Genomic DNA, 25,779 nt, shown 5'->3' on the forward strand with positions numbered 1-25,779 from the left:
ATTTGTACAATTTAAAAGTTCCTATTGTTAGAATATGCCAAAGTAATGGAGGAATGGACATAGATTTCATCTTTCATTAAATATTTCGTACTTGTATTGATGGTGTACTCATTTCTTGCTGTGTAGGAATGGGCATCTGAGCATTGTTCAGCACCTTTTCGAGCTCTTGAGTTGTGGGATTGTCCAAGTAATGCAGATATCGTTGAGAGAGCTGATATTTGGTCATTAGGATGCACTTTATATGCGATAATGTGATAATGTTTTTTACCATGTGATTTAAGATTTATTAGTTTAAGTTTTCGGGTCTTTGTCTCCTGAGAGCTATAATATAATTTGATGACAGTGTTGAATGTTTTGAATTAATTTGTGGATTGTTAATACAATGTTGAATGCTTTTTACTTTTTGTTATTTGAAAATCAAGTTCATTTGATGATGCTAGTATATATTAGAAAGCTAATTTTAATTATATAAATAAAAAATAAAAATATAATAAAATAAATTAGTGTTATATATATGAATATATAATGAGAATTTAAACTTATCTAAATATTAAAATAATACGAAAAATGTGTTATAATATCTATTACAATAACACTTTTTATAAGTAAAGAATTTTGTTATGTAAACTTCATTATATAACACAAAAAATGTGTTATACTAATGTGTAGTATAACACAAAATATGTGTTATGCTAAAGTGTAGTATAACACAAAATATGTGTTATACTAAAGTGTAGTATAACACCAAAAAAGTGTTATACTAAAGTGTAGTATAACACAAATTTATAAGTATTGAAATGTGTTATATAATCGACTTTAAATAACATAATTAAACACTTATCTATATATAAAATAACACAGAAAGTGTGTTATCGTTGACAGTACAATAACACATCTATATAACACTGATAAAGTGTTATGTAAAGTACCCTGACCTACGATAACATAGTCGGTCTTAACACGCCAGAAAGTGTTATCGTATGTTTTGATAACACATTTTCGGTGTTATTAAAAGCATTTTTTCTTGTAGTGATTCCTTGAGACTCTTATTCTTTTAAATTACCACCATGGCTTGCTTCTCGGGTTGTGACTTTTCCTTCATAGCAATGTTGTAGCATTCCCTAGCAATGGGTTGATCCCCTCTTATAGTGCATATCCCCGAGGACGTAAGGAAATTCATGGCCAAGTGGCAAACATAAGTTATGGCCTCGAACACCATCAATAGTATTGCATTGTAGGAAGTCACTTACAATGAACTCAAGCATTTTAGCAACAACCCATGCTTTTTCTCCCAATGTTACAACAAGCTCGATTGTTCTTATTCTTGCCATAACTTCTCATGAAAACCCATAAAGTGTCATTGACGTTGCCTTAAGGTCGCTTACAGATAGTCCCATCTTTCCAAGAGTGGACCTAAATAGCACATTCATTGAGCTCCCATTATCAATCAAGATTCTTCTCACCCTTCGATTATCAAGTTGAATGTTTATCACCAGCGGATCATTATGAGGGAATTGTACATGGCTAGTGTCTTCTTAAGTTAAAATGATTGGCTGTTTATCCAATCGTCGTTGTTTAGATAACCTCTGCTCTAGAGTAAATATTGTGCCCTAATGAATCTTTAGCTCTTAGATATATATCTCTTTTGAGGTCCATTGCTTGTACCTGCAGGATGTGGTTCGCTTGTAATGGTGACTATGTCTCTTCTTACAAAAGGTGGAGGGATGACCTGGTTGCCAGTAGTTGGCAGAGCTGGTGGTGGATTGATTTGGTTTCCCTCGGTGGTTGATTAGGGGCTACTCGATTATGAGCATATTGCGCTAACAGTCAAACTTGGATGAGCGTCTGATCTCATCGTTTAATTGATGACAATCGCCAGTATTGTGGCCAATGTCATAATGAAAGTGAAATTTTTTGTCGGATCTCTCTTTGCCCGCTGGTGCTTTAGAGGCTTTGGTTTCTTCCATGGAAGATGGGTAGAGTTGGCCAGATAAATATGCTCCCACATATCTATTAGGTCGGTATGCATAGTGAAGATGGAAGTGTACATCTCCCCGGGTTTTTTATTTTTTGACCCAGTCTGGTTTCCCTCACCATTCCTTTTCTTTTATTACTTACTGCTTGGATGTTATTGACCACGGGCTGAGTCGTTGCTATAGCATCCGTCCCCACTCCAACGAGCTTAATAAGGGTTTGGCTAGTTCCTGAGACTATAGACTCAGCTTCTTCCATGTTAATCCACTCCTGAGCTCAAGCCAAGAACTCGTTCGTACTCTTCACTCCTTTCCTTTGGAGTTCCTTCCATAGTTCTCCTCCCACGGAGATCCCTATCCTCATAGCCATGAGCTTGGCACTTTCATCAGCATTTCAAGCTAGTGTTGCTATATTGGTGAATCAGTTGAGGAAAGCCTTAATGTCGGCCAATGAGTGGACCTCAACTCAAACTTCCTTTGCAACCCAAAACATCCTCTTGAGCTCAGTGGATAGTTTTTCCCAGGAGGTGCTTGAGTGTTTCTTGTACTTGTTAAACCATAACTTGGGCAGTCCTATCAAAGTAGCTGGGAACAGGTTACACCTCAAGTCGACGCTAACATTATGGGCCATCATCAAAGTTTTTAAGGTGCCAACGTGGTTAGACGGGTCAGTAATTCTATCATATGTTTTCATATTTGGCATTTTGAAGCCAATGGGATAGGGAGCTACCACGATGTGAGGAGCAAAAGGGTCAAGCTTTCATCAGAATCACAATCGTCCATGTTTTTCCCTAACAGAAGTCACTTCATCTGTTCCTTCATCAAGGCTAGACGTTCAAGGGTTGGATCCTCTCTCTCAAGTCACTCTCATGTCTCTAGGAGTGCATGTTGCGTATACTCCCTGTTCTGCCTCCACGATAGCTATCCGTCCAATAACTACACTTCACGAAGCTTACTGCTCGTGGCTTAGGTCGTGGGGCCTGATTGTTCCTACGAGATCATGGGACCTATGTATCATCTGCAGGTACAGAATTTCTCCTGTCATTCCTATGAACTAAAACATTTCTCTGTGGGCGATGAGGTGTTGGATGACGTATAGCTAATGGAGGGTGCCTTATTGGTGAGGCAATTCGTCTCCCGTCAAGACGCACAAGATTAGTTCGCCCACTGTCTACTTTGATATCTTTAGTTGGTGGCAACACAGATTTGTTTCTTTGCACCTGAGCGTCTGGTTGAGGTGTTGGTGAATTTACAAGGACCTCCGCCATTCTCGATGAGGTCTTAGCTCTCCTTGTCTGACTAGCCTGATTTCTATGAGTGTGAGCCACTTTTTCATTCCTTCAATTATTAGCAGGTGGGCTTTTTCTTGGAGTTCGTTCTGAAGGGACAAATCTTGGGGTTGCTATTCTGACAGAATGCCTCACATTGGGTCGGTTGTTCCTGTGGGATCGAGATATGTGGGACCCACTTGTCCTCCTTCCAACATTCTCGTTGGTTGCAGGAGGAGACAGTCTTGCCATTACCTCGTCTATTTGTCTGTTAGCCTGGGTAAGGTGACTCTTTATCTGGGCATTCTCCATTTTGATGGCAGTCAGATACATAGGGTTTGGGTTCGAAGGGCACGAAGTCGAACTTCCAGTATAGTCCTGGTTCACGTGCTATTTTCCAGGACGGCACTGCACAAAGGTGCTCTCTCTTGTTGGGTCAACCTCACGGTAATATCCATGGTCACTAGGTCTCTCTGATTCATTGTTGCGCATGGAACGAGTTACACCATGTTAATTGTTGTGTCGAATATTCTCTGAAAAATTTCAAGCCTAGTCCACTCTTAATGAAAACACCAATTTGTTGTCGTAGTGTTTAGCGAACTAGGGATAAAGAAATCTGATTAGAGAGATTAAGCTAGCTAAAAAAACTATAAATATAAACCACTACAAGAAAAAATACTTTCAATGAGATCGAAAAAGTATTATCAAATATATACCATAACAGTTTTTGATGTGTTAAGGAAAGCGGTGTTATAGTAGGTCGGACCACTTTGCATAACAATTTTCCATAGTTATAGACATGTGTTATGGTATAGCCTACAATAACACTTTTGTTGTGCTATTTTAATTGTTAGATAAGTATTTCATTATGCTATTTATAAGTAGATTATATAACACTTTTTTGTACTTATATAGTAGTGTTATGATACACTTTATAATAACACACTTTCTGCATTATAGAACATAGTTTGCATAACATAATTTTATACTTAAAACCAGTGTTATTGTAAAAGATACAATAACACATTTTTTGTATTATTCTAATATTTGGATAAGGTTGAATTATTATTATATAAACCTGAACATTATAATTATTTTTTATTTCTTTGATTCAAACCCGCTTCATTTAATATACTTAAGACACCCTTAACATTGTACAAATATATTTTTGAGTACCAATTATATGGTTCACAACACATATAACCAAATAATTGTGTCAAAATACATTCAAGATTATCTAAAAAATAATCCAAAAGTCTTAAGATATTCAACACTGCCTAATTAACATAAACAAAGCATTCTCACAACAGTCAACAAAATAGTCTTAAACAGTTGGATATTCAAAAGTAAAGGTAGATATTCATGATCTTCCAAATGTCAGCACACCAAAGTCTTCCAAATCAGATTTTCTTTTGCACTTGACTTATTGAATCTTGTAAATAAAACATAAAAGAAAAACTAATGAGGTCGTGAAATATCATATCATTCATCTAAAATAGTCAATAATGCTATCATAACCTTGGATTGCATTTTAATTAATGTTGACCAAGCATTATATAATCAGATAACCAAATAAATACCTCTTGGAATAACCTTTTGAGAAAGCCATGCAACTGTTGAACCAATAGCTTCTTGTATAGTAAGCATCACATAGTTAGGAAGAAATAAATAAGCACCAGGCACAACAGCAACATCAACCCATACACGCATAAAATCTGGTCCAAGAGGAATTCCGTGCACCTCTATGTCTGGATCACTAGAATCCCAATGGCCTTCAGCAATAATTACATCTGACCAATTGAGCAAGTAGCAAGCATTCCTTGCTTCTGTAAAGTTATGGCCCTTTTTAACTCCAACACTCTGCAAAATTAATTTTGAAGACAGTATATTAATTTTTGTATTTGTTTCCTTAAAAAGAAAGAAAACAATTTGAAGATTTACCTTAGGAGAAGGAATATTGTTGGATTGTGGAATATTGTGGGACGGCCCCTCAACCGCCCTAAATATAAACAACAAGATAAGTTTCATTTCAAAAATACAAATTTTTAGTTATATAAGTGTGAGAAAGAATTGTTACCAAGTGTCCTTTAAGTAGATTCAACATTTCAGCAATTTGAATCTTCATATTTAGCTGCTCTTCCTCCAACAATGTCATCTTGTCTTTACACATATTAACAACAGTTAATTTTGACCTTGTTACCCCCCTTCATTGTCCGATTAAGCATCCAGATTTTGAATTACCAAATAATTTTGTTAATGCAATCTTAATCGGTATTGTTTGTAGTTCCAGATTTTGGGTCTTCGCGTATAATTTCAGCCAATTCTTCCTACATATAAAATAGTACGGCTAATGTACAATAATAGTGAACAAGTATAAATATTCAAAATTAAATAATAAATACTCACAAAAACTTCATATGTTGTTTGGTTGATTGGTTCCCCATTCTTCTTGGTATGGGCTCTCCAAAAAGCATCAATCCTAGTTTCTTTTCCCCCTTCAGTTTTTTTTGTCTACACAATAAGAAAATATAGAATATAAAATAAAGACTAATAATAAGAACCAAAATATATTCACTAAAAATATTAATTGTTACCATATCATTGATTGTTCTAGCATATCCTCTTCGACTTAAGGTGTGTGGAACACATTTCTTTCTCCTCTCTTGAAATTTGGCCCTTATAGCATATTTAATAAGAAACCAACATTAGGACAAAAAATATTTTGATCTCTACTTAAATATTGAATCACTTATTTCAAATCTTACCATATGTTCTTTACTAGTTTCTTGTTTACAAACGCCCTCCATTCTACATCACTTTTTATGCAATCCGGCTTTAATGCGAGTCGTTCATTCTCAGTTTTAGCACTAATAATATCCTTGACTAGTCTAGATTTTGTAGATTCCCATAGGTCTGCCATCATTTCAAAGCACATCTTCTTTTGCCAATCTTCATGTAAATCATATTTTGCCTACAATAAGATATGGAATAACATATTATATGTTTATGATGAGAGCTGAATATTAAAGAAAAGAAAGAATAAAACCACAAAAATTGTAAATGCTACCTGAATAGATGCCCAAAGAACGTCTCTCATGATTGGAGAAATTTTCCTCCAATCTGAAATAGTATAAGGAACTATCTCCCTCACAAGAGCACCCACAAAAGAAGAAAATTGTACTGAGTTAGTACCAACTGGTTAGCCTTTTTCGTTCTAATTTATTTTCATCGAGTCATTGTTTCTCTTAGTAAGATTCGCCAATGTAGTCCTGCCCCTAGTCTTTTTGAGTGCATTCATTGTTATATTATTTCATATAATATAATATTAGATTAAATAATGTGACAAAATGTGATTTGTCACACAAATGTGATTTGTCACATCTTGTAACATATTATTGAGAGTCACAAAATTGGACACATGTGTGTGTCCAAATGTGACATATTTTGGAGTTACAAAATCAGTTACAAATTTGTAACTCCCAAATATTACCCAATAATGTGTATATTATATGTTACACATTTTGAGATTGGATTTCATAAAGCCATATGAGAAATGGATGATAGAGATGTGATTTTAACTCTCATATTGTGTATGGAAGTTACAAAATCAAGTGGGAATAAATTGGAACGTTTTGGAAAAAACTGAAAAATTCGTTGCTGAAATTGACTGAGTGCCGCGGCGCCTGGAACGAGCGCCGCGGCCCTAGTGGCTGACAGTTTCTTTGAATTTCGGTTTTTATCCAATTTTGAACGTTTCCAACAGCCAAGTAACTCCCAAATCTCTATTTTAATTCCATAAAACATCCAATTAAACATTGGTAACAGCCATGGGGGTTGGTGGAATTTGAAATTCAAAGGGGTATCTCAAACTCTATAAATAGGAGCCTAATGTTCACTTGTAAGACACACCATTTTTCATCCAAAAAGCACTTGGCTGAAAAATACACCAAAATGCTTGATAATTCCAGAGAGCTATTTCCTAGAGAGATCCCTTAGTGCTTAGAGAATAGGGGGAAATAAGCTTTCGGACAAAGGTCTTGAACCTTGTTCAAGTTGGTGATCCCCACTACTCTACACTTTGGTTGTGTGAGAGTTTGTTTGTGTTTTTCATTCTTGTGTTCTTCTTATTTACTTGTATTGTTATAGTATTGAGTTTGTAATCTTCTTCTTCTACATCTTTTGATTTACTTGAATTTTGAGCAATTGAGTTGTAATAATTATTGAATCAATATTATCTTGTCCATTGTATTTTTGCATAGAGTTGTATTTGGTTTTTCCATAATTCCATTGAGCAATAATACATATATTCTCCAACAATCAAAAGCTTAATTTCCTTTTCAATGGAAGGAGAAGCCATAGAGATCTTGTGAGGATCCAACCTTGAAAAGATGGTAAGATAAGGTAATGTTCTTCTTTGGTTTTCTTAGAAGATCTAATGGTTTTCTTATAGTGATAGAAATAAGAAGAAGAAAAGTTTATAAATAAGGTTCATTGTTTTCTAATCTTCTTTGTATATAGTGGTTAGATTAGAAGATAATATAATACCTTGAGTTTTTGTTATATGTAAATAATCTAGTAGATTATTGGGTAGTATGCTAGCATGTCATAGAACTTATTTTGTGTTAATGGGAAATTATTTAGTGACAATTTATGAGTTTTATATGACATGCCTATATATTGATTTTGTGAATCAATAGAATATATCATTATGTGGATATGTCAAATTTTGTATGATATTTGTGATATATTTACAATATTATTATGAGATTAACAATGCATGCTAATATGATGGATGTATGTTGACAACTATGTGAAATCATAATCATGCAAACATTTGTGAGATGTTAATATGTTTTATCCTCTATTATTGCAATGTGATGAGTTACCATTTATTTGGTAAATAAAAGAATCATTTGAGAAATTAAAATTCTCAATTAAAGTGTTGAACATCTCAATTATGAGATAAGAAAAGATGAACCTAAGGGGGTTACATCTTTTGACAAGTGTCTTGCCATTGCAAGAAAAAATGAATCTAAGTGGATTAAAAAATTGTGGGATGACATATTGACTCAATAGACTTATAGTCTAGAGTCAAATAAAATATATTTGAGAATTATTTAGTGACAATAATTCTTAAATATTCAATGAGGAGACATTTCAAAATTGGAGAAACAATTTTGAATTTTTACACCAATGATGAATAAAAGAGAACTTTATTCATTTTGGTTAAAGATGGTGATATGTTTAAATTAATCTCAATGAGGAAATAATTTTAAACAAAAACATAAGAAATAAAAGTGTTTAAATAAATCAATGAGGGTTTATTTTCTTTGATTTAAAGTGTTTTAAAATTGACATCTTCATTTTGATTTTGATGAGAAAAACAATGGATGTCAAATTGGTGTTTTCAAAAGAATGTCAAAGAGACTCTTAGAAAATACACAAAAGTTGTTTAAGTGATTTTGAGATTATTTAGACAACTAAAAGTAAAAGTTGCTTTGAAAGAAATGTGCCTTGTTTTAGCAAGTAAATAAATCAAGATAAACATTGAGGTTTTATCTTGAGAGTTTATCATGTGGCATAGAGAACTCATGATGAACTTTGAGAATCATAGGTCTAGATTTATCTTGAAGGATAAATGACTTATTAGAAATGAAAATATTTCTATTTTAAAGTGATATTTTATTATCATTATGTGAGAAATGTGGGGGTGATGCTCCAAAGTTAATCAATTTATTTTGTTGATAATAATTGATTAATTTGGTTATCCTATCAAATAGGTGATTTGGAATTCCACATTTTAAATCATATTGGCTATATGTGTATAGAATGAACAAATCTAGACATGTTTGGTGCCTAAAGTCATTGTTTGTAATATTTTGATTCAAGAAGGAATCAATTTAAACATAAAGGAGAATTTTAGAAACAAAGAGGTTTCTAGAATTAATATTCAAGGAAAATGTTTATCTTGGATATAAAACTATAAAATAGTGGGGGTGTTGACTATGGTCAAAATCACTATTTTAAAGGGGTAACTATTTTAATCAAACTATGGCTAGCAACAAAGTTTGAATAAAATAATGAGAGTGTCTAAGTATGCATACATGAGGAAAGAAATGATTCAAATGGAATTATTTCTACATCTTAAGGGGTGGGACTTAGACTCCCTAAAGAGATTCACGGTTGATGGTAACCTATCTTAATACTAGTAACCAAACTAGTATTAGGTTCAATAGGTAATAACAAGTCAATCAAGTGAATAGATAGTAGTACTCAAATTTTTTCCCATCTGAGATATGAGTACTAGTGTGTTACCAAATTGAGGGTTAAAACCGAAAGGTTTTTTAATAGAACTCAGTCTTGAAAAGACAAGTATTTTAGGGTAACAAAATACTGTAAGAGTTCTACCTATATAGACCTAGGGGTGGTGCCGCCCCTCATGAGAATTGGGAGTCATTCTCAAGAAAAGTCAATGAATGGAATGTGCACATGGCCATTAACGGTGCAAAAGCGAGACATTGAGGTCTCAAGTGAACACAGCAAAGGTGTGTGTGTTATCACCGGTTTGTTATCAAGGGATAGTGGTTCAATGCTTCGGCAACCAAAATTTCAACAAACTTTGTGATAATTACACTAAGGTAAAATTCAAGTCGAAAGACATTTTACTTTATGTACCAATGCAAAGGTTTCTATAGAGAGTGATTATTTAATCAAGTGGGGGAATATTATATTTTAATATAATGTTTGATTGATTAAATAAGTGTTACAAAAAAAAAAAAGTGATTATTTAATCTAGTGGGGGAATGTTATATTATTTCATATAATATAATATTAGATTAAATAATGTGACAAAATGTGATTTGTCACACAAATGTGATTTGTCACATCTTGTAACATATTATTGAGAGTCACAAAATTGGACACATGTGTGTGTCCAAATGTGACATATTTTGGAGTTACAAAATCAGTTACAAATTTGTAACTCCCAAATATTACCCAATAATGTGTATATTATATGTTACACATTTTGAGATTGGATTTCATAAAGCCATATGAGAAATGGCTGATAGAGATGTGATTTTAACTCTCATATTGTGTATGGAAGTTACAAAATCAAGTGGGAATAAATTGGAACGTTTTGGAAAAAACTGAAAAATTCGTTGCTGAAATTGACTGAGCGTCGCGGCGCCTGGAACGAGCGCTGCGGCCCTAGTGGCTGACAGTTTCTTTGAATTTCGGTTTTTATCCAATTTTGAACGTTTCCAACAGCCAAGTAACTCCCAAATCTCTATTTTAATTCCATAAAACATCAAATTAAACATTGGTAACAGCCATGGGGGTTGGTGGAATTTGAAATTCAAAGGGGTATCTCAAACTCTATAAATAGGAGCCTAATGTTCACTTGTAAGACACACCATTTTTCATCCAAAAAGCACTTGGCTGAAAAATACACCAAAAGGCTTGATAATTCCAGAGAGCTATTTCCTAGAGAGATCCCTTAGTGCTTAGAGAATAGGGGGAAATAAGCTTTTGGACAAAGGTCTTGAACCTTGTTCAAGTTGGTGATCCCCACTACTCTACACTTTGGTTGTGTGAGAGTTTGTTTGTGTTTTTCATTCTTGTGTTCTTCTTATTTACTTGTATTGTTATAGTATTGAGTTTGTAATCTTCTTCTTCTACATCTTTTGATTTACTTGAATTTTGAGCAATTGAGTAGTAATACTTATTGAATCAATATTATCTTGTCCATTGTATTTTTGCATAGAGTTGTATTTGGTTTTTCCATAATTCCATTGAGCAATAATACATGTATTCTCCAACATTCATTTCATTTGCATTTCTATCTTGAGGTGCTTCTTGGAAATCATTTTGAATTGTCTCACTTGTTTTTTGTAATCAATCAGATTTTCTAAGAGCTTTCCGCATTTGTTGCCTTATAGCTGGGGAAATACTTATATTTTTGTTTGTTTCAGCCATTATTTCTGGTTCTTCAAGTTCCACCTCAGCAACTTCTTAAAATTCTACCTCGGCCATTTTTTCATGTTCAGCCTCAGCCACTTCATGCAATTCCTCATTTTCAACCTCTTTAGAAATTCTTCCTGCTTCTAATAACCTTTCAACTTCATCATTAAGGGATCTTCTAGTCCTTAAACTTCCAAGTGATATCTCCATGTTTTCCATATTATCATTTGGAGATGGTTCCCCATTGTAAACCATACGACGAGTTGTTGCTCTTGTACTAAGAGCAGGTGGTAAGTCTATTACAACTCTAGCAAGTGTTGAAAACTTATGTAGGGCACTCTTTTTCTTTAGAATAGGGCTTTCATCTGACATATCATCCCAGTCAACTTGACTTTTTAATGAATTTTTTCTTTTTTGGGCAACAATATTGCATAATGCACCTGGGTGTAGGTTTTTTTTTTTTTACTTTCTTGGAGATTTTCGTAATGTACTCAATTTTTATTGAAATTACTGCAATAAAAAACAAAATAGCATTGAAGGTGAAATCATAAATGCATCATATCCTTATCTTCCTAATAAGATAAATAATTAATATATAAAATTAGAAACACAATATCAGCCAAAGAGTAAATAAAATCAGCTTTGTTTCATTGAAAGTATGAAAAAAATTATATTTAAAGAGTCATAAGAGTAGCATAAATTTGAATGAAATCATACAGATTGTTTCATTCTAGCCCCAAACACCCTCTATTTGAATCCTTAAAGCTATATACCAATTAGATGACTCATTCTCTTTTGCATAATATGCCTTTTTAACTTGAGATGCTAATACATATGGATCCGTGATAGACTGGTTTTGCCCTATATTAAAATTTACAAGTGTATAAAAACCCAACTTCTTAACACCATTTTGAATATTTTCCCAATCACACCAAACTAAAGGCACCTTAAAAGTACGATAATCAAGCATTATTATATCCTTGATAACTCCAAAATATTCTTCTGTATCATTCAACTGCCCACTGCCATGTGATTCCAAGTATACACCACTGTTTTGAGTAGTTTTTTCAGCACCACTTTTATGAAACCGAATTCCATTAATCATGTAACCTTTATAGGAAATGACACTACGACTTGGGCCTTCAGCCAATTGAGCTAACATGTCATCTACTTTGTTAGATTTAGAAATCTGAAAAGAAAAAAATATTGATGTCAAATAAATTTCATATACTAAATGAAAATGTAAACTTGTATCTTTGCTTTAGAGTGTAACATTATCATGAAACCATAGGGGGAACCCTTCAGAATGTCAATTCCACAACAAAGTTTGATTATCCTTCAAGTTTTTGTGCATTTCTTTCAGCTCATCCATATGGATATTGAGAAATGGTGCTACAATATATGAGTTGAATAACACATATCGGTGGGCTATTGCTATATCCCCTTGGTCAAGTTCAAAGCATTCTCCAGCTGATAGTGGATTTTCTTCAATTTCAGTACTATCTTGATTATTATTATTATGCTTCAAAAAGGTCTCACAAAAGTGTACACATTCAACAGCAAGATTGCGATTTGCAATACATCCTTCTAGTCGTGCATAATTTGATACAAATCCTTTCAATACTTTCATATACCTCTCAAAATGGTACATCCATCAAAATTGCACTGGACCACAAATTCTGACTTCTCGCGCTAAATGGACAACCAAGTGAATCATTGGATTAAAGAAAGAAGGTGGGAAATATTATTCCAGTTTGTAGACAATTTCTACAGATTCTAATTCCAATTTTATAATCTCCTCCTTATTATAGACCACACGTTGACACAATTCATGGAAAAACCTACAAAGTCAAAGTATTATCTCTCTACAACCTTCCTCCATTAAACCTCTTATAGCAATAGCTAACAACTGCTGCATAATCACATGATAGTCATGAGATTTAAGTCCTGTTAGCTTATGTTTCTCCATGTCTACACAATTTCTAATCTTAGAACTATATCCATAAGGAAATTTCAAGTCAAATAGTCTCTTACAAAACAACTTCTTATGTGATTTTGACAAAGTGTAAGCTGCAGCAGGAAGACGAGTAATTTCTTCTTCTTCATATGGGTGGAGATGAGTCATAATGCCCATCTCTATCAAATCTAATCTCGATTTGTAATGATCTTTAGATTTTCCTTTACAATCCAATAATGTGTTAAGAATGCTTTTACAAACATTTTTTTCAACATGCATAACATCCAAAAGGGACGAACAACCAAGATCTCCCAATAAGGGAGCCTAAAAAAATTGACTTTTTCTTCCATCCTTTATCAAAATCTGAACCAGAACCCCCCTTTCTACCCTTGCCAAAATCATTAGTGAATTCACTTAATTGTTGAGCTACTTCAACACCTGTTAATATAGTTAGACATTGTGGTGCTCTTTCCCTTGCCCTAGCAGTTGTATATTTGTTTTTTCGATATGGGTGATCTTGTGGAAGAAATCGAATATGATTGCAAAAAGACATCTTCTTACTATGCTTCAACCAAAAAACATTTGAGTTCTCTCCACATATAAGACAACAATACTTCCCTTTAGTCGCACATCCAGCTAAGTTTCCATAAGTTGGAAAATCATTTATGGTCCATAACAGCATGGCCTTTAAATTAAAAAAGTTCTTTGTAGAAGCATCATATGTATACAAACATTTCCATAATTATAGTAACTCTTCTATTAAGGGCTCCAAATAAACATCTATGTCATTCCCAGGTTGTTTTGGTCTAGGAATCAACATAGAAAGAAATGTGAATTCATTCTTCATGCACATTGAAGGTGGAAAATTGTATACAACGAGCATTATTGGCCAACAACTATAAGTAGAACTCATATTTTTGTAAGGGTTGATCCCATCAGCACCAAGTCGTAGTCGAAGGTTGTACGGTTCAAGTGAAAAATCTGGCCATCTCTCATTAACTGCATCCCAGGCCTCTGAATCTACTGGGTGGCTCATTTTCCCATCCATTCTTTTATTAGTTGAATGCCACTTTAAGCATGAAATTGTCTCATCATTTCTGAACATCCTTTGAAACCTTGGTGTAATAGGAAAATATCTTAACAATTTTGCAGGCTGCCCTTGTAGAATCTCCTTTGTGTGTTCATTTTGCTTCCATCTTGGATATTAATAGGTGGGACACACTTGGGCATTAGCATTTTATTTTGTGAATAAGCAACAATCATTCACACAAGCATGTATATGATTATAGTTTAGATCAAACATCTTTAGATACTTATTAATTGCATACATAGATGTGAGTAGGAGAATATCTTTTGGCAACATTGCTTTGATCATCTCCTTCATCTCACAAAAGCCAACATCTAAGAATCCATGCTTTGTTTTTAGATTGTATAGCTCGACGATGGATGAAATTTTGGTGTATTTCAAAAAACCTTCATACAATGGAGATTCAACATTTCCTAATAGACTATCAAAATCATCATCATTGTTATCATCATCCAAATCATTGACATTACTAGAACATACTCCAGCAGCCCAAAATAAATTATATGTAGAACTTGTCTTAGTCGTGCTACTTTGAACTAGATATTCCCCGTGATGAAACCATGTTTTGTATGATTTTTCCATGCCGTACAAAACTAAGTGTTCTACAACTTCATCCGAAAGTTGATGTCTTAGATTCTGACATTTGTTGCATGGACAAATAATCTTACTCAGAAAACCAGCATTCATTACTACAGTCTTCACAAACTCCCTAGCTTTTCTCTCATATTCCTTTGTAGCTCTACAATTTTGAAGGATACTTCAATAATAAAATACCAAACTTAAACTTGAACTTACATTATATAATTTTATTTGCTAACCTGTTAAGATGGATCTAAGTTTTATCCATATGCATATCATAAGCATAGATATAAAAAAGCTAATCACAACTCATATGTATAATGTTTTATTATTCAAACCCTAAGGTTGGGGATGTGAAAACTACCCTTATTCACACCCCAGGCGAGATATCTATCAATATAATCAAATCAATTCAAGTAAACACAATTTATTTGTAAGAAGATAATACATAATTCTAGATAAAATTTGACATCGTTTCCCATATAAAAGTTACCTAACCATCTATCAATACCAAGTAAAAAAAAATCAAACAACACACAAAAATTACGTTGAGGTTTCTAACTTGTATAATAAATGGGTCGTTTACAGGGTTAACTTGCCTAACTCAAAAATTACATGTAGAAAATTAGACACATGTTTGTTTATGACTTTGACTTTATGTAATTTTGTGATCGCACTATATGTTTGAAATTTGTTTTTCTCGCTCAATATATATTAATTTCCTAAACAGAAAGTTAGATTCTTAATCTGAAAGAAAATCAATACAATTGACTATATTCCAATTGATATATATATAATAGGGATTTTAGCTAGCATAAATGTCTTGGATTTTTTGTTGTTCGATAATTTGGTCCCTGAAAAAAAATAGGCAATCAAGTTCTTGAGTTTAAAATAGAATTAATTTATCCATTTTTTGTCTCATGAATTTTTTTGTATGCGGCAAAAATTCCCTCGATTTGTTTTTTTTTTTAAATATCTCCTAAACTATAGCAACCAATGTACTCCTCTAATTGCATTTCATTCATTTTTTTTAACAGTTTATTGATGTACATAGCACTGATATGACACTAATTTGTGCGATTCGAGAGTCCAAGCGAAAAATGCATACATAAATAGTAGTCTTAAGGAAAATTATTGAAATATGTATTTGTAATCTTAGAGTTACTGTTTGGATATTTAGCGTCAATAAATTTAATTTCGACTAACTTGGGTTAATTATTAAATAGACTCTTGTGCTACAACTATGCTTGTGGCATGTGTTCATATCAGTAAACTGTTTTTTTTAAATGAACGAAAGTTCAGGGAGAATTTTCGTCAGGCAAAAGAGTTCAGTGGTAAAACTCTACAAGGGCTATTGATTAGAGGGAAAAATCTTATTTAACCTAATTTTTAAAATAAAATTTTAAGTTATTTATGGATAGTTTTGACAAAAACCATTCAAAAACTAAGAATTTTGAGGAAAAAAAACAATAAGGCCTTAAATATTACTATTGTTAATAAAGCTACTCAAAAGGCTTAACTATATATATAAGGATTGAATTGCAAATAAAGTAAAATATAAGGGCATTTATGCAAAAATCCCTGAAAATACAGTGCTAGAACATTTCAGAGGATAAAAATTAAAGAATATAAGAGTTCTTATGTATATATGATAACAATTACTACAAACATGTTTTCCTATCCTTGAAATTACGTGTACAAAAATCCCTGAAATTTGGTATGGTTTCCATTCAGCATTTCTATAACTGAATGTTCATTATCTGATTTAGACTAGCCATGTTTAAACACTAGCAGGGTTAGGTGTGAAGAGATTGAACCTTTTCTTACAAGAAAAATGTTCATTGTAATGTGATTGTTACTAAAATGTTATGTGGCTCTTCTGTCTGTCTTCCAAGACTTGTTATTAAGCTTATTCATCAAGATTTTACAATTTAGGTACTCCAAATATAGGCATATATATGTATATGTATGTATAGCTTGAGCTGCACTAACCACATGCATGTGGCTTGCCAAGACCCACCAACAACATATTTCTTTGACACATTTCCATAGCTATAATAAGAACCAGCAATCATCAATGGAATTTCATACAATTCCCACTTCTAGAGGATCATTTTAGTCACTCACTTATAGTAAATAGTAGCAAGAACTTTTCTACAGTCACACCATGTACATTTTTTTTTTAAAGAATTCTTCTAAAGTTACAAGTCTCTATTGGAACATAATAGTAGAAATATTGAAAGTTTAAGACATTATTGTTTTGACCACTTGAATGAAATTAAAAAAAATGGTATTCTTGAATTTAATTTTGTGGGGTTTCATAAATTTGAGTGATCCATTCCATCATCTGTTGTAACTCAAATTATTACAGAATAACCAAATTTGGTATGGTTTCCATTCAGAATAAGCATAATAAAATGTTCATTATCTATAACTAAGTTGTTGTTCTGCTGCTGTTCTGCTAAATGATGCTGAGGAGAAACAACTCACAGAGCCAAATGTGAAAAAGTGGCTTAATGAGCTTAAACAAGTACTTTATGATGCAGACCATGTGATGGACAAGATCAATTCTGAAGCTTTGAGACTCAAGTTGGAGAAAGGCCAAACCGGATCAAGAAAAGCAAGTAAATTGTTGAACTTTGTCCCAACTATTTTTAGTCTATTTGAGCATAATGTAAAGCTGGAATTAGAGGGGATTCCTAATGCATTAAACTTTCTTTTAGATTAAACAGTGTTCCTTGGTTTGAAAGAAGTTGACCAAAAAAGACCACCAAATAGAACTTGTTTACAAGGAAAGGAGTGTCCAAAGACATTTTGACTTGAAAGCATGGTTTACTATCTCGGTAGAGTTTTATATTTTTAGAATAACAAAAAAATTTTTGGAATCTGGCACTTTCAAGAAATGTGAGATTGAGGACATACATCAACTTCAAAATGAGCTGAATAAGGCTTTGACAGGGAAGAAGTTTCTTTTTGTTCATGATGATGTTTTGAATGAGAATTATGGGAGTTGCAATTTCAAGAAAATCAAAATAACAACATTATTCTAGCTCTATGGTTAAGCTATCACTTTCTACCTCGGCACCTAAAGCAATGCTTTGCCTACTTCTCAATAATTCCTAAAGATTATACATTTTATAAAAGTGAAAGGGAAAAAAGGTCCAATCTCCACCACTTTTTGATTTATTTTAGCTATCAATTGAATTTAAACGACCCTTAAAAAAAAAGAAACAAAAGATAACAAAAGAGAGAAGAAATTTTTTTGTTAATTTCAGTAATGGGGTTGAAGCTATATAACTCTTTATGGCTGTTATGGTGTCCACAGAGGCAAATATTGAAGAAAAAGCACTTAGCACTGTGTATTCATGGTTTGTCATGGCTCATAATGAGGTTATCAATGAGTATTGGATGGAAGATCAGCAGATTTCAATGGTCAACTATTCGCTTTGTGATGGCACAGCAGAGAGGAATTCTAGTGGTTGTTTGATCATTCCATTAGTATGTGAAAATGGTGATCGTTGACGGTGAGAACTCGTCGACCAAGTTAAATTAGAAAAATAGAAATGTAGAGATTATCAAATGAAAAAAACTTCAAAGATCTAATTGGAAATTCAAAGAACAGTTGCAGAAAGAAAATGGTGAACTGAATTTGTATTTCTTATGGTGTAGTGCTACAGTGTTTTTTCCAACCCCCTTCCAAGTGGAAGTGGAATTCCTTTTATAGTGGGCTCTAATGGCCCCTGATACATTGTGTTCCATGGGACCAGATAGTATGAAAGTACACTATCAGGAGAGTGGTCTCAGGGGTAGTGGTGTTGGCTCCAGTACATAGTCAGGTTCTGTGGGGATGTCTCCACTACTTATTTAGTACGAATGTCAAAGGAGTGGCTCTAGGCGTAGTGGTGCTGGTGGTGGTGTCGAATCTGACATCTGGTTATAAACACACAGGCCATGTCCCCTCTCCTAGTGCTCCCACTACTAGCCTGGCGTGTCCTCTCTCTTAAAGATCACACCCCGTACAAGATCGTACAAACCTTTTCAAATTATACGTGGATATTTACCTCTTAATGTTGAGGTTTCCGTAGATCTTTATGAGAGACTCCATCTTGAGGAGCAGGGTGCGAGCCACTCGGTGCATGCAAGGGTGAGATGGGGATCTTGAGCCCATGGTGTGAGATATCCGAAGCACCTGGGCATGCACGGGGCATGCAAGGCGCTGGCCCTTGCGAGGCGCGAGGCCCCTTGGGCGGACATGGGGCGCGCGGGGCGCTAGGCCACTTGGGAGGTGCGAGGCCCCTTGGGAGGATACGGGGCACGCGAGGCACTAGGCCACTTGGGCATGCATGGGGCGAGGCCCCTTGGCCACATCGGCACGCGTGGGGCGCGCGAGGTCCCTCGGCTACCTGGGCACGCGTGGGGCGCGCGAGGCGCTGACCTCCGTGAGGCCGCTCGGCCACCTAGGCACACGTGGGGTGCGCGAGGCACTGGTATTTTCAAGGCCCCTCGGCCACCTGGGCACGCGTGGGGCGCACGAGGCGCTGGCCTCCGTGAGGCCCCTCGGCCACCTGGACAGGCGCGAGGCGCTGATCTCCGCGAGGCCCCTCAGTGACCTGGGCATGCATGGGACGCGCGAGGCCCCTGGCCACCTCATCATGCATGGGGCGTGCAAGGCGCTGGCCTCCACAAGGCCCCTCGCCCACCTGGGCACGCGTGGGGCGCCCGAGGCCCCTCGGCTGCCTGGGCATGAACCTCTCTTCCCATGCGGCGTGAGATGATGGTCCTACTGAGGTGCATGGATGCAAGGCACGCGGAGGTTAGCCTCATGTACCAATCTGGTGGATGATTGTGGCTCTGGTAGACTCTTCTCTTTGATTCTTATAAATAGGCCTCCATGCCTAGCCTATTATCTACACCTTACTTCCTTATCTTAGTGGTATTGAGATTCCTTCTTCTTTCAAGAGGTGAGGGGTTCAATCCCCTACTATCTCATTTTTGTTATTCCCCCCCCCCCCCCTTTTATTATATATATTTGAGCTCATTTTTGGTATGTCTATATCCCCTCATATATTTGGAGGCTAACACATCTTTTCTGTTTATTTTTGCAGACGCGTACTTTCGACCATTTGGCTCTTTTTGACCGTGACGACGCTTTTGTCCCTCGACCTCCTTTTGACCACGTTAGCGCCCAATTTTACTTGCTTGAGGTATACTTTCTTTCTCCCTCATGTTTATTGGGTCCAAATTAGCACCACTCGGGATGGGGTACTTTGGCCTGAGCTCGTCGTGAGTTAGCCTTGATGCATGCCCCTTTATTCATACCCCGTAGTGGGTCATTTAGAGTGTTTGTGCCTAGAGGTTTTGAGCCCATTCCTTTGTGTTTTGTAGCAATCCTCCCATTTATACGTGAACCCTTTTTGCTTTCGGGACGAGGCCTCATGGCAGGTGAAATTCCATTCGGCATTCCTCTGGGGGTCGAGTTTGTTGACTTGTCTTCAGACTCCGAGTCCCCTGAGGAAAATCCTTACTGTGACCATGACACCTTAAGGCAGGCCCGTATTCGTCACCTTGAGCACATGGCTGAACTTAGGCGTAAGATTTGGGTGGTAGAGAGCGAAATTGACTCGGTGTTGAGAGGAGACAGGGTACCTTTCCCCCTTGACCTTAACGACCATGTAGCGAACCTTAGGGTGACCCTTTTAGATTTGCAGATGGAGCTGGAGTTTATGGAGGGACATCTTTCGGACAAGTGCTGGGCTGACTGCCCTAATACGGGCTACGTGGCCCTTAGCAAGCATATCATGAAGGCGGGTGGTACAATCCCATTACACCTGTTCTTCATCGCGGTTCTCAACTATTTTTATCTCACTCCACTTCAGCTAGCACCCAACAGTTGGCTGACCTTGAGCTGCCTCTTCATCGCGTTTATGGAACTTGTCCGTCGTGCTCCTACGGCCCAAGAGGTGCATTTCCTGTACAATCTCATGCCCTCTCCCAAATCCAAGGGCTTTTATTTCCTGCAGAAAGACAATACTACAGTCCCCTTGATAGATGGTGCAGTGTCCAACCCGGGGTCCTGGAAGCAGGGCTTTTTCTTTGTGTAGGGCCCCTTTTCTATTCGTGAGCACTTTCGTTCTGCTCCCAGTAAGCACTTCAAGCCACCCTTTTTTTTCTTTTTGAAACTTATTGTTTTATAACATATTTTTGTGTCAACAATGGTGTGAATCGTGTAGAGCAGTTAGCCATACTTGTAGTTGTTGGGTCGGAGGCGAACGCCGTGAACAAACTCATCAGTGCTGACCCCACCGTGAGAAAGGCTACATACCTATTCACTGTGGAAAAACTCAACTTTCACAAGCTGACCCCGGTTTCAGATCCCGGGTTGCTGTGGACTATTCCCGGGTCAAAGAAGACAAAGGTTGCCTCGGCTGAGCCTCGTTTGGGTGAAGGTGAGGCTGAGTGTATGCCGGAGGGAGTCTCCCTTGGACACGGGCAACCTGACAAGCTATCTTCGTCCCCCGGGGGATGCACTCCCTTTGCCCCTTTCGACCCTGACATGGCTTTCCAATCCTAGGGTCAACAGGCCATGCCGGGGCATTTATTTTGCCTCGACCTCGCAGACTTTGACACTTTTCCTCAGGCTCCCCTCGACCTCGGTCCATCGGGGGCTTACTTTAGCAATCTTCCTGCACCCCCTCCTGATCTACCCGGGGCTCATTTTTCTGATCTTCCTACGCCCCCTCCTGTTTCGTTGAGCCGGTCGTCTGTCCTTACCCAGCCAGGTGCCCTTGGCTCAGAAGGGGCGCCCTGGGTGGGTCGCATGGTGGCCTCTTACGGGTGGCGGTATGTCCAGATCGCCTTAGACCTCCCCGAAGCTGATTGGAGTGGTCTTGGGAGTTTGGCCATGTCGGATCTTGGGGAGACTCTTACGCGCTCTACTGCTTGGGTGAGTTCATGCATCTTATGTCGGCCTTATCTCTTTTTATCCCCCTTTTTTTTGTTACTTATCATTGTTGTTGCTATTTTTCTTGTGCAGGCCTATACCGTGGCTCAGCAGTTTGCCAACTCGGCTCACAACCTTTCCGCGTCGAATACTGGGAGGGACCGTCTTGCGACTCAGGTCCATGAGCTCGAGAGGGAGCTTGCTAAAACTAGGTCTAGGCTAGAAAAGGCCTTGGCGAAAATTTCTGCCTCATTAAAAAGGAAGAAGAGGGCGGTTGCTAAGGCCACGATGTTGCAGGAAAGGGTCACAAGCCTAGAGGCCGAACTCCAGGGTGCCAAGGCTACCGCGGCTGCGTCGCAGGAGAGGGTTGCTTCCTTAGAGGCCGAACTTGAGGGTGCTAAGGCTGCTGTAGTTTCATCGCAGGAGAGGGTCGCTTCCTTAGAGGCGGACAGGCAGCTATTGAGTATAGGTCCATAGAGCACGCCCTTTATGGTGTATGGAGGAAGGATCCAAACTTCGATTACTCCTCCTTTGGCGAGTACGCCGTTGCCCGGGCGGCTGGGTGGAACGCCTGTGGCAAGAGGCCTTAAGGTCGTCATTTCATAATTTTTGTCAGTTAGTCCATTGTGAATGTATGCTCATTTGAGCCTTTTTGTGCTTGTAATAATAATTTTTTCATTTGAAGTTTTTTTTTTTTTTATGTTACCAAAACTCTTTTTTTTATATATACATATGCGGTTATTCATCTCTTATTCATCTGTGTTCGAGGCCTTTTTGAGCCCGTATGATGGGGTTCGGTGGGTTCCCCTTTTTTATTTATCAGGCTATAGGTCCTTTGGAGCCCATGTGAAAGGGTTCAATAGGTCCTTTTTTGGTGCCTCTTGATTGTTCTTATAAGGATATATTAACCCCTTGGGTTCTAGCTATCCTTTTATATATTTTTTCGCGCGCTTATTATTTCTTGCGAGAAGCTTCCTTCTCGTCATTATTCATAGTACTATTTTTGCAAGAGTCTCTTTTAGGACCCTTTTTGGCTAGACGGCTTGGTGGCCGCTCTAGGCTTATTGGTGGGTGCTCTTTCTGAGGCCTTTTCTCTTGTGGGAGCAACTGCCTTTATTTGGAAGTGTTTTTTTTTGTAAAACCTTTTGGCTTCTTTGATGTTCACAAGGGTAGCTAATCCTTGTGAACCCAAGAGATGTCTTGCAAGGTCTTCTCCCTGTTTATAAGGGTTCATCACACACTCCCCCCCCCCCCCCCCTTTTTTTTATATATATAAGGACTTCGTTTAAGGCCCTGATATAAGGGGTCCTTTTGGGATCCTCCTGATAGAGGTTCCTTTTTAGGTTCCCTCTGATACGAGGGGTCCTTTTTAGGATCCTCCTGATAGAGGGTCCTTTTTAGGTTCCCTCTGATATGAGGGGTCCTTTTTAGGATCCTCCTGATAGAGGGTCCTTTTAAGGTTCCCTCTAATATGAGGGGTCCTTTTTAGGATCCTCCTTATAGAGGGTCCTTTTTAGGTTCCCTCTGATATGAGGGGTCCTTTTTAGGATCCTCCTTATAGAGGGTCCTTTCTAGGTTCCCTCTGATATGACGGGTCCTTTTTAGGATCCTCCTACTTGTTGTATGTTTTGCCTCCTGTCCTACCCCCCCCCCCCCCCCCCCCCCAAGTGTCGATGCTTGTATAGAGAAGAAAAATGACATGCGAAGTTGTGAACAATTTCATTCATGATAGGCAGGTTACAACGATATATATATAAAAAAAAATTACATCTACTTGGGAGGTTATCTAGGAAACCTCTTGGATTCTTGTCTACTAAGCTAACATAACACGTACCAAACTAAGCACAGATACTGCTTGCATTGGATGTGGAAGTCTCGCTGGTAGTACTTCTTGAGGTGTTCCGCATTCCATGCTCTAGTTTCTTCTACGATTCGCCGGTCCTTTTTGTGCGGGTTCGCGCCTTCATGCCCAACCATTGCCATGGGAACTGAAGGTTTTGCGGCCGTGCGGAGGGATGTATTATAACATTCCCTCGCTTCCTTTTGTTCTCCTTTCATGCTTGCTATTCCCCCGGGAGTTGGCAATTTCATAGCCAAGTGGTACACAGAAGTTATCGCCTTCAATTCTCTCAGGGAGGGTCTCCCTAATACCGCATTGAAGGCTGAGGCGCAATCCACCACGATGAATTTTTCCATTATGGTGGTTTGCCTGGGTTGTTCCCCCATGGTGAGGGCTAACTCAATTACACCTAGGGGTTGTATCGAATCCCCTGTGAACCTGTAAAGGGAGGTATTGCAGGGCTTCAGGTGTCGGATGCTCAGTCCCATCTTCTCCAAAGCGGGGCGATGCAGGATGTCTACAGAGCTTCCATTATCCACTAGGACCCAATGCACTCTCATGTTCGCAAGCTGGACAGTCAGCACCAGGGGGTCATTATGAGGGAAATGTACCCCCTGCGCGTCTTCTTCGGTGAAGGTTATCGAGTCATTCTCGCCCTTGAAACTCTTCGGGGGGCATTGCTCCAAACTTAAGACGCACGGTGGTGGAATTTGTCTGGCCTCCTTGGTATATTTGTCTCGTCCCTTCCTTGAATCGCCACCGAATCTTGGTCCTCCAAAGATGGTCCTAACCTCTCCCTGTACTTCTGGGGCCACCTCTCGCGCCCGCGGCGGGGATACTCCTTATTCTGGCCTCTGGTTCTCCTTGCGCACATATCTGCCCAAATGTCCCCTGCGGATGAGCTCCTCGATTTCCACCATCAAATGGTTGCATTCTGCGGTGGTGTGGCCAATATCTTTGTGATACTGGCAATACTTGCTGTGGTCTCTTTTAGACCGATCTTTTTTCATTGGCGGGGGCCTTTTGAAAGGGACCTGGTTTTCGTTCATAATGAAAATATGCTCTCTCGCATGGGTGAGGTCAGTATAAAAGGTGTAGGGGCCCTATATGCGCTCATTAGAGCGTTGATGCTTCCGGGGATGATCATCTCTTGTTCCCTCATAGACCCCGTTCTTCTTTGCACCGCTTTGGCTTTCTCAGATTGAAGGTTTTGGTGGTGACTGGCCTTTTCCAGCTTTGAGGCTTTCGTGACCATCCTCCACGCAAATATATTTTTGTACTCGCTCGTAGAAATCTTCCAAGTCTGTGACCTCCCTCTTGAGCATGTTATCCCATAACTTGCTTCCCGGGCACACTCCAGCTGTGATGGCCATTTTTAGCTCTCTGCGGGTCAAGCTCCCTACTTTAGCTGCCTCCATGTTGAACCTGTGAATGTAGCTCTTCAGACTCTCATTTTCTCCTTGCTTCACATTGGCGAGGCTGGTGCCTGGCATCGTGTAGTCCCACACGGCGTGGTGCTGCTGGAGGAATTCATCAGAAAACTGTTGCCAAGATCTGATGGACCCCGGTCTAAGTCTTTTGAACCATTTGTATGCAGGTCCTTTTAATGTGACAGCAAAGCAATGACATCTGGCCCCGCTACTGATTCCCCTCAGCTTCATCAGGTTGTTAAATGCATCCAGATGGTATTTTGGATCTGTGCTTCCTTCGTAAGGAGTCATATGGGGCTCCATGAAGTTGACCGGAAGCCGGATGGCCTGGATCTCCTTGATGAAGGGTGACTCATGGTCGAACTCATCCTCAAAGGCTTGACCTCTAGAGGCAGTGACGATTTTGCTCCGTAGGCTTCTCATTTCTGTGTCCAGGTCTTGCCTCCTCTTGTTCAAGGAGTCTCTCAGCATGGATGGGTTAGGATCCCCCTTTCCTTCGCCTCCCCGGGGCGCCACAAGGGGTGTGGTCCTTTTACCCGCCCTCTTTTTGTTGAGTTCTTCTCGTAAATCTAAGGTGACCTCGACATCGTTATGAGGGGCAACGTTGGTCTTCGACCCTGGCCCCTGGGGCTGCTTCGGTGGTCCAGGGCATTCACGCTGCTTCGTCCGGGGGGTGTTACTAGTGGAGAGTCGGGTCCATCCATATTCTACTGGGACGGTGGTTTCTACCCCCTCCTGGCCTC

The sequence above is a fragment of the Humulus lupulus genome, chromosome 1, assembly GCF_963169125.1.
Source record: "Humulus lupulus chromosome 1, drHumLupu1.1, whole genome shotgun sequence".
Lineage (NCBI taxonomy): Eukaryota > Viridiplantae > Streptophyta > Magnoliopsida > Rosales > Cannabaceae > Humulus > Humulus lupulus.